Here is a 14,023-nt window from a genome sequence, read left to right on the forward strand (position 1 = left end):
CATAAAACAGTCAACAGGGCATTTCCATTCCGTGCACCGCTGGCGTGAAAAGCTTTCTCTCTCGGCTTTTTCGGTTCAGTTTCGTTTTCATTTTCCGCTGTCCATTTCAGTAGTAGTTTTCGCGTCGGCCGCAGCACAACGAGCAAACGGAAACCGGAAACGGAAGTGAAAGCGAAAGCAAAAGCGCAAGCGAAAGGCAGTGGCTCCAAAGCACAGTTAATCGGGCAGAGAACCGAGTGCAGACAACAGCCCACTGAGAACTGAGCACTGAGAACCGAGCGCAGTGAAGTGTTTGTTTTCGCCGTTATCAGTGGATGCACGCCTTTCCAGCTCTGATTGCGCGTAGGGATCGGGCCAGAGACTGGGACTGGGATTCCGAATCCGCATCCACATCCGCATCCACGTCCGATTCAGAATCAGAATCAGTATTGTATCCAGGCGCGCGACCCGCACGGAGGAGGCGGCGAGCCGGAGAGGCGTGTCACTAGCAGGTGGCTGAGCCGGTTAACCAGAGTCCGACGGCAAAAAGTAAATACAAAAAAAAGAAACTTGCAAATTGTGTGACAGTGTACACAGCCGTTGATGGCTGGATTGTGTGTGTTTTGCAGATTTCAAGCGTGCCGCGAGCTGTTGAAACTTTTGTTTGTCCACTGCGAAACAATTTCCACACAGTTATCATTTGTCTAAAGCAATTTGTTCCTTTTTTAAATGTAACAGTTAGTTGGAAACTAGTTTATACGCAAAGTTACATTGTAATTAATAATATTATTGATCTAGACAAGCTATTAAAATGCTCTATGGCGCTTTTATTATTTTCTATCGATTTACGACTTGAGTGCTGTCACGTCTTTCTCAAATAATTGGTAAACTATTGTGAAATTATCAATGTTTGGGCAGAAAAATACCTTCGTGTTGCATTTCATATAATGAGATCTCCGAATTTCTTTTCTGTGTTCATACATATGTAGGTGTGTTTGTGATTTTGTGACAGTCGCTCAATTAACAGTGAGAACTGAGTACTGAGTCCTGTGTACTGAGTCCTTTGCGGCTCTTCTCAAGAAGGCGACTGAATTTTAAGCCAATTAAATGGCGAAAATCAGAAACGGAAGTGGGGGGGAAATGCGCGATGAAAACGCAAATGAAATGGAATGGAAAATGGCCTAATGGACTCTGTCAGCCAGCGAACTCAACCTGAAAAGTAGCAGCAGCACAGCTGTGGCAATTAAAAAGTAATTTTAATGCTCCTGTTTCGTTTGTTTGGCGAAAACAAGCAGCGAATTCACAATTAACCTGGCTGTTTTTGAATTTTTGTGTGGGTTAATACCTCGCCCTTGCACTGCTGTAAATCTTTTCCAGTTCTCAATTTCCCCTGTTTTATTTGGCCATTCGAACCATAGCGAGTCGCACGTAGTAGGTTATTATAAACAAATCGTTTTCCACAAAGAATCCCACGGGCAGTATGTATGTATGTATGTATGTATACAGATATCCGCACATTCACCGCAACTAGAACAGGTCAAATGAAAATCGGATCGGCGGCAAAATGCCCGGAAAACGTAAATGTTCGTTTAAATTTAAATCCGTCGCAACCACAGTCGTCGCATTGCGTGCATTGCTCCACCATGTGGCAGTACATCTAGATATATATGCACCGATTCTATATATATATATGTATATATATTAACACGACTCGCTCCGCGTATTTGTGGACTTGCACGAAGTCGAGCAAAATGCCGCAAAGTTTGACCGATTAAAAATGGAAATTTCTTCATCGCTGAAAGTTGCTTGTGCTTGTGCTCATTAGCGATCTGTAAATAAACAACATTTCATTGTAAGCGAATGAGTTTACGCCTAAATGAACACAGCATGAGGAAATCGATCAAAAAGTCGAAAAGTGCGTAACAACGTGAAGTTCTCTCATTATGTAGCTCCTAATTAGCTGAAGTGTGTACACAAGGATAGCTATCATTTTGAGTATCCAATTAAAACTTGAGTACAATTAAAAATTCCTGCCTAACAAGATCATAATATTATAATTTGGAATATTATGTACATATATGAGTAACTTAGCCATTGGAATTGAGGGTATCTCATTAGTTATTTGAAACGAAAGAAGCATTCAACTGCTTTTATTTTCAATGTGTTTCTTAACTATTTTTCTTTGTTTTATAACTTTCAGCATTCCCACACTCAGCTGCGCATTGCAGAAAGAAAGAAAAACATTTTCCATTTTGGTCTTTCATTGCTTCAATTATTTTTTATCAGCTCTTTATGCTCGCGAGCTTTAAGCTGAAAGTAGTACTCAATTAAAGCCCACTTTAGCCCCCCATCACGCGCTTAATTTTTTATCATCGTCCTTGGCAGCCTGTTTCCCTGATTTCCCCCCTCCTCACACTGCACTCCTTTCATCAGCGATCTTCCGCCATCCTCGGCATCCCAGCATAGCTGTGGAAAATCTCGCCGAAATTGGAGTCAAGTGTTTTCCCTTATTTTCTCTAGCCTTTTCTTTTTTGTTTTACAGCCAGGACATAATAGCATGCGCCCGCCCTTTCCTTCGCCCTCTCTTTCGCTCCGAAACGTTTCACTTACACACACCAGTGCTCGCACTTGTTCAAATATACACTCTGCACTGGGAGAAATTTCAGAGTGCACCACAAGACTCCAATTTGTTTAGGGCTTAAGTAAAATGTTTGATCATAAGTTGTTGATCTACAGATTCAGCTCACTTTCTAATTTCAAACATTAACTTACAATTTTACTCAAAATACACCTATGTAAGCTAGATATAAATTATGAACTCATTTTAAATTGCAGCTGCCGAGACACGCACAGATAGGCTTTATGTGTCACTTTGGCTGGCATTATTGCTCATCCGCCATGTTGGCTTGCCAGTTTAGTCATTAGTTCCAGGTCAAATGTTGACTTTCGAGCAGTGTGCACCGGTGTAAAAGCTGGAGCGCAGCACACACACAAGCCTTTGCCCGGTATTTCCCACATCCCCTAGCCCTTTCCTTTCCTTTCCTAGCCATTCCTTTCCTTTTGGCTGTGCCTCTCGGCTTTCGGGCTTCAATTGTAGCGGCCAAGTTGACCTTTTTGTTAATAGCGCTCACACACCGCGCCACACGCGACTACCAATATGCCGGGCTGGGAATATATGGCGCGGCGGCATGGGAGCATTGGAGCATTGTCTGCGCAGGAATTGGATGTTGGCACAGCTGATTGATTTATTGTCTGCCCGGCTGACAATCCCGAGTCCGCCAGTTGGCAGCTAAGCCAAACAGACGCGCCAAATGCCAAAGGAGTCCCTGCGCCGCAGAGTATGCAATAAAAAACCAGAAAATTATCAACTGACGTGTGTGCGCTTGTTTGTTTTCATGTGTGTGTGTGTCTTTGTGTTTCTTTGTGTGTGTGTGTGTGTGAGAGAGTGGCTTTGTGCATGTGACGTCGTTATAATTAAGAGCGTTGGCGAAAGCGAAACCGAAAGCGAAAGCGACAGCGCGTACTAGCCGCCATTTTCGTTTAACGGTAACTGCTTTCACCTACTTATTTTCCACTGCGGGAATGCATGCACTCGCTCCCCAATTTCCACAGAATGCCAGCACCAGGCAACCACCCATTTTCACCCGCTTTCACCCAGTTTAACCCATTCAACCTCCACCTGTCTGCCCCCGCCGACGATGCGTCAGCTCTTTGGGGCTCTGTTTTATTATTCCCCCGTTCAATTAGCAACACACTTTTTGAATTTTTAAATTTAATTTCGAATTTGCGCTTAACCGCGTCAACACAGTTTCACATATCTCTCCATTCGCTTTCTTAATGCTACACTCTCCAGCTTCATAATCGCTTCATATGTTATTTAAATTATTAATGGCAACATGTAAATTTAATTTCGTATTTGCACACCCTTTGCAAAACTCCAGCAGTCATACATACATATGTACCATTTTGAACTTCATTTTAATATTCAAGCAGTTGTCACGTCATCCTGCTTGGTTTTCTTTCAACGCCTTAATGAAATTCTTTTCTTTGGAATTTTGATAATTTAATGTCTTATTCAGAACGCTGTCATGTCGCTTTTATGCATTTCTTTTGGCCGTATACCCAATCCAAACACTCCAGTTTTGGAATTTTTAAGCTTTATTCCGTATTTACTTCGTTTTGCGTTTAAAAATTATCATTTAAATTGCAAAGCGTGTGCGCTCACTCATTACACATTCTCTCATGGCTGTTGCTATCTTGTTCCCGAAAGCCTCGAGCATGCCAAAGTGTATGCCAAAAGTTCATAAAACTTTTAAGGGTCTCTCGACCGACAAGAATGAGACATAAATGCATAAATTTAATGAGTATCGAGCGGTGGCCCGTCGCTGGTCAAGGGGCGTACATGAAGGCGGTGGGCGTGGTCGGTTGCTGGCCAAAAGATAAGAGTGTCCAGTCAGCGAGAGTAATCCCAATTATCCTTGGACAATGACAGCTGCTAAATGCTGTTATTTACTTAAGTGCAAACACTCATTTTTCTGAGATATGGCGAAAAGTTGAATGGCCCTCGACAGCAATTTGATGTATTAAGAGATTATCGCTCACTTAACCTAATACTCCAAGTATTAAGCATAAAGCTGAAGAAATCAAGTTTTAACGACCTTTATGAAGTGCTGTACTCTCTGTTTGTCCATACTTACAAACATTTAATAAGTCTAACTTTGTGCAACTTTATGTCGTCTATTTGCGCGCACTTTATACGTTTGAAGTAATAGAAGAGATTTATAGCCAACTTCGATTGCAGGTCCCATCAGGACTTTTCCTCTTCAATATTGGCCATAAAACATGGGTCCCTTTTTTTACAGACATTTGATGGCAGTGCTCCCAATTGGTTTTTCGAGCAAGTGAAATCGGCCACAGTCCGCTGGGTTTCGTTATTTCTTTGGAATGTCAGTGAAAAGAAATGTAATATGTTATTGCTTTCGTTTCGTGAGAAGCGCCAAATCAGAGTAAACGGCGCCAATAAACGAAAAAATTTACACCATCAACAGGTTGCGGGGCTAAAAGTCTAAAAAAAGCGGATCAAAAAAGCAAAAGGAAAAACGCAGACCGCACATGTTGACCACATAGTTTCCAGCCGTGCATGCTAATCGAAAATCTGAAAACACAAAGGGAAATTCTCCGCAAAACTCATGCATGATCGGGGAAATCCACAAATTGAATTGTCTGATGCAGATGAAACATGGATTGAATGTGGGATTATGTATAGCACATTAGGTATGCGTGTGTAGTCAGTCTGTGTGTGTTCGTTTGTGTGTGTGGGGTTAGGGTTAGTTTGGGTGTGTATTTCGGAGCTAAGGTTGTCCACATGGCGTATGCGCAATGCCAATTAAATTCGGAGGCAGAGCCCCAAAAAGTATGCAGCACATAATGTAATTGCGTTTCGTTTCTGTTTTCTTTGCTTCGATCTGGTTAATGAATAACGAATGAGTCGTGTTCGCTTAATTGTGATTGAGTTGAGAACACAGCTCATTATAATTAATGTAAATGTTGCACAGAAACACACACACACACACACACACACACACACACACACACAGTGGTTAGTGGTATAGTTTTTGCACAAATATATGCGCATATTTTGCCGCAAGCCATTAATGCCATTCTGATTTATTGCAGCCTCCTCACAGCCGAAAACATTTGGCCATAATTAACCGCAAGCCGAAAGCAGCGCCGAGGAAAAACAAACGCCAAAATTGAATCAGAAAAATCACAGGTCGACGAAAATGCGGGCCAAGTGCTTTGCCAATTATGCCGGAATTGTTAACAAAATACAAAGTGTAACAGACTAAATAAAATTGACAGCAGGAAACCGCAGGAATTACAAAAGGACCAAAGCGACAGGCGACGACAGGTGGTCGCTTTTAGGGCCTGTTCTCCCTGAATTCATTTCGTAAATATATATTTATATATATGTGCTTTAGTAGGGGCGGAAAGCAACAGAGCAGAAGAACCCAAAACTCAAAGCCCAAACCCTAGCCCAAATTGAAACCTCAATAGAAACACACAATCGGAAGCAGAACAAAAACTCACTTAGGCTGCCATCCAAATCAACGGCTGTCAGACAAAAAGTCGCTTTTTATTGATTTTTATAAAGTCGAGCAGCAGCAGCAACAACAACACAACAACAACACCAAAAAGCAATGAACAGCAAGGAATAATAACACAAGCCGCAGAAGCAGAAGCAAAATAAAAATAAAAAGAATAAATACAAAAACAAAAAGCGAACGCAATGTGAATAATTCCCCAGTTGAACAGAGGCGAGCACGAAACGGAAAAACTACTACTACTGCTATATCCCCACTCACACCACTCAGCCCACTTACCCCACTCATCCCACTTACCCAACTCCCAGTGCCCCCGCCTTCCCAGATCCCCAACTATATAATATAGCACACTATCGGAACGTACATCAAATGCGATTCTATTCGACTCGATTCGATTCGATGACGATTCAAACCGGAGACACCGGAGAGACGAACGCACACGGAGAGCCATAAAAATGTGTTATAAAAATATACACGCATAAATTCCCCAAGCTCCCCCCTCCACAACCCCCGCAAGGACATAAATACACGGGAAAAACTTTTCATGCAAATGTCATTGACAAAGTCAATTAGCAGGAAACGGAAGCGCTGCAGCTGCACTATTGAAAATTTGAAACTCGATTAAAGGCATCGCAAAACACGAAAAGAAAGTGTGCTGGGCACAAAGCAAGACTGATTTTATGTTTAGTTAGATTATTTTAAAAATAAACCCCAAAGCAAAAAAAGGAAGCGCAACTATTTTGTGGGGAAAAACCCGAAACTGCAACAACGAATTAGCCAAGCGGAAACCGTAGCAAAGAGGTAAACCGCCCACAGAGAAAAAAAGGGAAAGTTCCAACAGCAGCAGGAAAAACAGGAAAAGCAGCAAAGCAAGAAAAACAAAGCGCCCGCCAACAAAAGCAAAAGCAGGATTCATTCGAAAGCATGTTTGTGCTCATAGCTGTGCTGTTTGTTAACGCTTGCCTAGCGGGTGAGTACGAAGAGCAGATCCCAAGTCCGTGAATTTAGGGTCCTAAATCCTCCCAAAGAAGTCGTAATAATTTGGAGCAACAATGTCATGTCCTGCGATACCTTAACCCTAAGCAGCTCAAGCTGTTGACACCAACAAAGCCCTTTACTTTGGGCTCAGAATAGTGCTCCATCAGCGATTATTCGTTTGCCCAACGACTTTTAGACGACTTTTTACCACCTCCTTATAAGTTTCCTCCAGGGTCAGCCAGTTCAACTTGGGTTTATCTTTAGCAATGTCTGGCAATCTAACTACTCCGTATTTATTGTCTTAGATATGCAGCAAGGTATAAAAGAATTCAGGTCAGGCCAATTTATATTTTATGGCAAATTGTCTCTATTGAAAACCAACTAATCAGTTAGCGAAATTGTTTGTATATCTTCAGCTTTTGCTAAACTTTAATAGACAAGTAAGCAGTCAAATTTAAAATAAATTTACCAAAGCTGCATTTAGAATATAGAATTGAGGTCGAACGACAATTAAAAGCATAAAATAAGATGTTTTCAGCATTGAGATTTGTAGTTTTAGTTAAGCTTCTAAATAAATTAGAAATTTGTGCCAAACACACGTTTTAGTTTATGCAGTATTTGGTTATCCACCAGCTTATACTAAATGAATGCATTTGGCTTAGAATGTTTTATGTTTCCCAACAACCAAATAATACCTATTAAATAACTATCTAAATCAAGACAACTTGAAAAGCATCAGAAGTGGTAAGAGACCACAAATGGTCAATTGATAAAAGATTGACAACTCGAGTGACGAATGTAATCTGCTTCGAGGGCCAAGAGATATGGTGAAGAATATTCGCAAAGCTCCCAATTTTATGACACAACTTAAGGGCTGACGTCTTTACGATACGGCTCAAACCAAATCCCGTAAATCCCCAGACGCATAAACTTGGCTAGTGTTTGTACTATAAAGCACTATGTGCGAGTATATGTGTATATGCGTAGCACGGGCATTTACAGTACGATAATGGCATAATAACAAGCAATTATCCCTATAATAGGCACCATTCCGGCCACGCCGGAGAACATAACCGTTACGTTCCTCACGCCCACGGCGGTCCGAGTGTCGTGGCAGACGCAAATCGATCTGAAGGCACATCCCATCGAGAAGTACATCGTGACGTACAAGCCCACGGACGACAGGTAGGTACCACTAACAAAGCTAAAACTCAATCCGCCGGGCCACTTGACTGTCCAAATGACGGCAAAGCACACTCACTTACCATTCAGTTGACGGGCTTAAAGGGGCTTTGGGCTTCTGACGGCTTCCGATTGCACGGCCCAAAAGCATTGGCCACATTTCGTTAACTGCCGAGGCTCTCCAGTGATATGATTCATTTAAATTGTAAAAGCTGCTCAACTGCTTCTAAATTCCTTGATAATACTGCCCTTAGACAAGGTCTTTCACCATTCATACACTCAGCATTATTTAGGATCATGAAAAAGCAACTACCTCCCATTTTCTCGTTGTGTAAGGCAAGTGCAATTGCATTTATGCAGACCTCAAGTGGACAAAGGAAAAACTCTGCCTGCAATTGACGCTCCATGGAGTGAGTTTCGGGGCTGTGTGCGGCTGTTGTGGGCGTCAGTGGGCGGAGGGGCGTGCCAGCGGCCAGTCAAGAGGCCGGTCTGTCAGTGTAAGTGTGTGTGTGTGTGAGTTTGCTTGGCCATGAGCTAAATAACGGGCCAAGTTAAAGTAAACCCAGGGAGTGGGTGGGAATGGCCCCAAGTAAATGGGAGACTTGGGGCCAAATTGACCGCGAGTGCGGCTCGAAAGAAAAACAAAAGCGCCGTGTATTTGTAGCCAAGTTATTTAAAACAAAAGGCAAAAGTGCGAGGAGTTTCGTACACAATGCTTGGCCAACTTCTAAGGAATTACAACTCAATTTCCTTAGCCTGCACAACCAGCTGCCTCATAAAAATTCCAATTATGCTCGATTCTCTTCAGCATTTTCAAGTTCATGGCAAAAATGCTGCATAGAAAACTAACTGAGATGAGGATTTAAGAGATAAAATGCGCGAGCTTTTCCTGAGTTTTATTGGCATGAAAATTTGATTGTAGTTGAACAATTTATCTGAACAATTTATCAAAGCAAAGTCCACTTGAGTTCGTTCTCGACATTTATTTGTATATAGCCTTTTTATATCAAACTCAAACAGTTTAGTTTTTGCTTAATGCGTTCAATTAAACTTGGAAACTATAATATAGTTAATTAAAGAATGCTGCCAGTGACACTTAAGACTTTGCCGCGTGTGAAAAATGCCAGTTTTAATGGGTGGCTGCCAGTTCAAGAACGCTGAACTTTATTGCCACTCAATTAGCTTCGATTTGCGAGGAACTTGAGCTGGGAAAACTTCGAGTTGGCCAAGTTTGCCAGCTTATGTGGCAATATGGCAATGCCGTTGGCTGTGCAGCCATATTCATGAGCTGCGAGCTCATGTGCACTCATATGTCAGGGACTTTGCGACCGCGCCGCCTTCAGATAACTCCCCTGGCAATTCTCCTGATGATTTACCGAATAATGCAGCCCAGCTGCTGCTGCTGACTTGCCTGCAATTCAGCATTTGCCATCTACCATCCACCATCCACCAACCTAGCATTCTATGTAGCGTTGTAGCATTCTAGCGTTTTGCATTCCCATTTGCATTGCCACCTACACACGTCCCGTTCTCGCTGATTGCTGTTGCTCAACGCTCGTGTTTGCTGCGTGGCAACCGGAAGAGCAGCAACTATCCCCTGCACTGTGAGAAAATATTACCAACTAATTGGCTCATATTCGCTTGCCATTCTGGTAAGAACATTACGAGTAGTTCAAGATTGGGATATATCTTTACTTCTTAACTACTTTACTTGGAAACTAACTATACAAATACTTTACTTGTCATGAATTTACAATTTGATTTAATCTTCTTGAGCATCCCATTCTCCCCGTGCACTGAACGATGGCAGTGCGATGTAGCGAATAGCTTGCATATTTCGCCAGCAAACTAAGCACTTCCGCTCCGTGTTGGCCAAGTCGGGTTTCGCAGTGGCAGCTTGGCTTGGACCGGGCATTTTAGCCCGTTCGCTGCCACGGAATGCCGTCCGTGTAATAAGTTAAGTGCTCGGCTTTTGTGCTTCTCTGCCTTTCGACTGCAGTCCGACGTAGTCGACCGTTTTGGCCAAGGTGTTTTTCAATTTAATGGCCCGCCTTGCGTGCGTGTGTGTGTGTGTGAGTGTGTAGGTGAGTGCTGGCCTTTTTCTTTTGGCTTTTGACTGCATGAGCGTGTTTTGTCTTTTACTGCCCGCCATTCCAGCACTGAGCAGTCATTTTGGCCCGTTGTTCTATAAAGTTCACGCCTATGTCAAAAATTTTATTACAAAACTTAGACCCCCCAGTGGTGGTCTGTGTGTGTGTTTTTTTTTTTTTGGTAGTTGCTTCGTTCGTTCGGTCATTATTTATTAGTCAGTTTGTTTTTAATTTTTGTGTTACTTTCCTATCGATTTTTGTTGTACGAGTATTACATACTTCCGACTGCCAGTCATTATGGTGGGTGGTGCTGGTGGGTGATTGGCGGTGGCTTCACTCTGTTCTATCTTCCTGCCGTTTTTCGAGTAAATTGTGTCCCTGAATAATGTATGATTTGTACATAGACACGTTCTGACGGTGAGTCGGCTCGAGCTTTGCCTTTGCCATTGCCTTTTCCATTGGCTTTGGCTTTGGCATTAGCTTGGGCTTCGCCTTGGGCTCGAGCCCCCAAGTGAAATGGGCTTTTGTCCTAGACGTTTCGGACAGGTATACAACAGATACGGGCCAACACACACACATCGATATGCACTTGGCCGTGCACTGCGAGAAAATCTGCGGCTAGCTGGGCCTACTTATGTTGATAATATATTGAAAACAAATGACAAATAGGGGATATTGACTATAAGTGTAGCTAGCTTTTGATAAGTACCAGAAATACCTGAAAAGAGTTTCTTAAGTCTACGGAAAACATGGCTAATGGTCAGGGTAACTAGATTTTGTGCCAGTGTGCCATGCATGCTCCAAATTACTAAGTGGATTTATGAAATTCTTGACGAACAATGAGTGCCTGTTGTAGGGGGTGGGAGTTCAATACGTCCAAGCATGTCAAGCACCATCAATAACAATAATAATTAATAACAATTACTGTCCCAGCGGAGGAGGAGGAGTAGTGGCACGAGGCGTAAAAAGGGGCGGGGCAGGACATGTGCTGGACAAAGGCGGAATAAATGGAAAGTCCCGATCAATAGGTAGCCGTGTGCTGGATTTTATTCACTATTCTTATCGGTGTTTTTAGAGCCAATTTGACATTATTAAAATTGAAATTGAAATTGAAATGCCAAGGCCCCACTGAAGTGTATACAGTATAAACATGTGTACATATATACGTAGATAGCTATAGTTGCTGTGTTGTGGCTGAGCGGATGAGATTTGAGTGTGCTTCCAGCTGCGATGACGACATAAATTTTCCAGTATAAGCCACAAAAGTGCACGGGCCGCGCAGTAACAGGAAATGGAATCGAAAGCATTGTGCCAGCATAATCTAAACCTGATTTGTATATGCCATGTGTATGGCCAAATAAGCTGGCTTATTGTGCTGTTGCCAAGGAACTCGAGTGCTTGCGGTCGATTCTTCCTTGGCAGTTATCTGTCCTGCCCCAAAAAGCCTTCATTGAACATTGATGGCGCCGGCCAACGGGGCGTATGCGTATTTTTAATTGAATTTTTAAGTTCAAAGGTGCAAAGGAGCAAAGGTGCAGTACGATTGTCACTGAGCGAATCAAACCAAAAATGCTTGGTTACATTCGAGGCAACACATGGCGGCTAAAAGTTATGGTTTTTTTTTTTTTAGGTTTCAAAACCAGTCCCATGGAAGTTATAAGTTATTAAATAACAACAGAACAGAAAGCCCTTCGTGCGAGTACACATTTGTATATTTTGTGTGACATATTGTATGCATACTGCGAAGTTTGAGTAACGAATGCGAAAGTTGTACGGCCGTCCTGCTAAGCTAATTGTTTATTTATCAAGCCGGAATAAACCGGATACCGCTCACAAAAGGGGACATTAAAAAAAGAGAAATAAACCCGGCCGAAATGCATATCCAGCCATATTTCTGAATATCAAATGAATTTCCACAGGCCGCAATCAGGCCGTAAAGTTGGAAAGGGAAAACCGACGAGAAAATTAGAAACTTCCTTCCTTCCTTTTTCCGCTTTTCCTTTGGCAAATGGAAATTCGCTTGCATTTCTGGTGGCCAGCCAAAAGGCCAAGGGATCCACCCAGAAAAATGCCAGTAAAACTGCTGCCATGGCGTGTGTTTAAATTGTGTATAATAAGCGCCTTCCTCGCCGAAATTTAATGCCAAAGAGCCGAGGAAAAGGGGAGCTTAAACTTGATTTCCCCCCAGCGACGCCGCACGATGATGAAAACTTTAGCGGCGAAACTTTAGACAGCGCCTGCTGCTGTCACATGTGGCAGCCTGGCGGCAGGATGTCAGTAGAAATAGGATGGGATGGGATCGACTGGCCGCTGTTTGCCCAAGTCGGCCCAATTCGGCCCAATTCCAGTTGCCCTGCGGCCCAGCGGGTCTATTGGCTGTATGCAAATGGATGCGACACATGTGGCTAATCAATTATTTAGCAGTCGCCGCCGGCGGCGAATCGAGAGCAGTTTTTGCGCGCCAGCCAGATGTGAATTCACAATGCGCCGTAAGAGCGCGCTTATGTCCTTAATTCGTATCAATTGGCAGTGTTACTCAAAGGTCATTCGAAAATGTTGTTAGAAAATCCTATTAAATCCCATTTTCCTGCTTAACTTCATGGCCTTTTTATGTTAGCCACATATAAGCATCTAATTAGCTGGAATATTTATCGCTCACTTTATCCGATTTATTTTTCCGAAACAAAAGGTGGAGAAAGTAACAAGAATCTATTGACCTTTGCACCGAACAAAATCATTATTTCTGCTTACGTGCATATTGATTAGATCAGCAATTATAATCGTGTATGCTAATAAAGGTCCGAAATAGTGCTCTCTATATATAAACATAAAATAATCCTTTTGACATTAAAGAGTATTCATGGAACGCCAGCGAAAAAACAGTTGATTTTGTGATATGCCAGGCATTTTTCTAAAATGCATTCCGCCGTAAACAGGGCATCATTAGAGCGGCCAAGCGACATTGTTTACCTGTGTTTTGTTTTTCCAACATTTACGATTGCTTGTTTGGCGTTCGGTGTTTTTGCCCCGTCTGCTGGCGAAATGGGGCATACTTCTGTTCTCTGTTCTCTGTTTGGGCTCCGTCGCCATCGGGCGCCATTGGGGGGCCATTGGGCGGCTCACAGAGTCGTGTGTGAGCGGTGGTTCTGCGTTTGTTACACGTATGAATAATGAATCATTTGTCAGGCGCTTGTAGTTGTTACACTCGCAGCAATGGAAGCCGGTGCACAAAAGGCCAGAAGTCTGGGCCACTTTTGCCATTGCCCCCTCACTCCCTCCCCGCGCCGCTTGGGGCATTCGCCAGTGGGCAGCGCGACACTCCGGACACACAGGGGGAGCAGGATCTTTGGTGGGGCGGGCTGGCTTGGGGTGGGTAATGTGAGCTCAATTGGCAAATCTAGGACATGTTTGGTAGCTGCGCTGTGAGAAAGTGACAAAGTGAAATATTGGCCAATGCTGTAATTACCAACACGGACCGGCCTCATATTTCACGACTGAAAGTTGGTTCAATTAGCACACACACACACTTACACACTTACACACTCACACACGCACACACTTGCGATTGCACAATCCTGGAACCACCCACACACACACACACACTGCACCCCCCGCCACACCTACCCTTAGCTGCCGTTCGAGAGTGGTAATTGAATTAATTTAAGTTACAGGGTTGTACAGGACGTCGCC

General features: G+C 43.1%; 1 long non-coding RNA gene across 1 annotated transcript; it reads left to right on the forward strand.

Annotated features, from left to right (window-relative positions):
• Positions 1-133: 133 nt before the first annotated feature.
• LOC122613973 lies at positions 134-8,219 on the forward strand. Its single transcript, XR_006325713.1, has 3 exons — positions 134-528; positions 5,656-7,053; positions 8,105-8,219. It is a non-coding gene; the product is annotated as an uncharacterized LOC122613973 (long non-coding RNA).
• The last annotated feature ends 5,804 nt before the right edge of the window (positions 8,220-14,023 follow it).

The sequence above is a fragment of the Drosophila teissieri genome, chromosome 2R, assembly GCF_016746235.2.
Source record: "Drosophila teissieri strain GT53w chromosome 2R, Prin_Dtei_1.1, whole genome shotgun sequence".
In the NCBI taxonomy this organism is placed as follows: domain Eukaryota; kingdom Metazoa; phylum Arthropoda; class Insecta; order Diptera; family Drosophilidae; genus Drosophila; species Drosophila teissieri.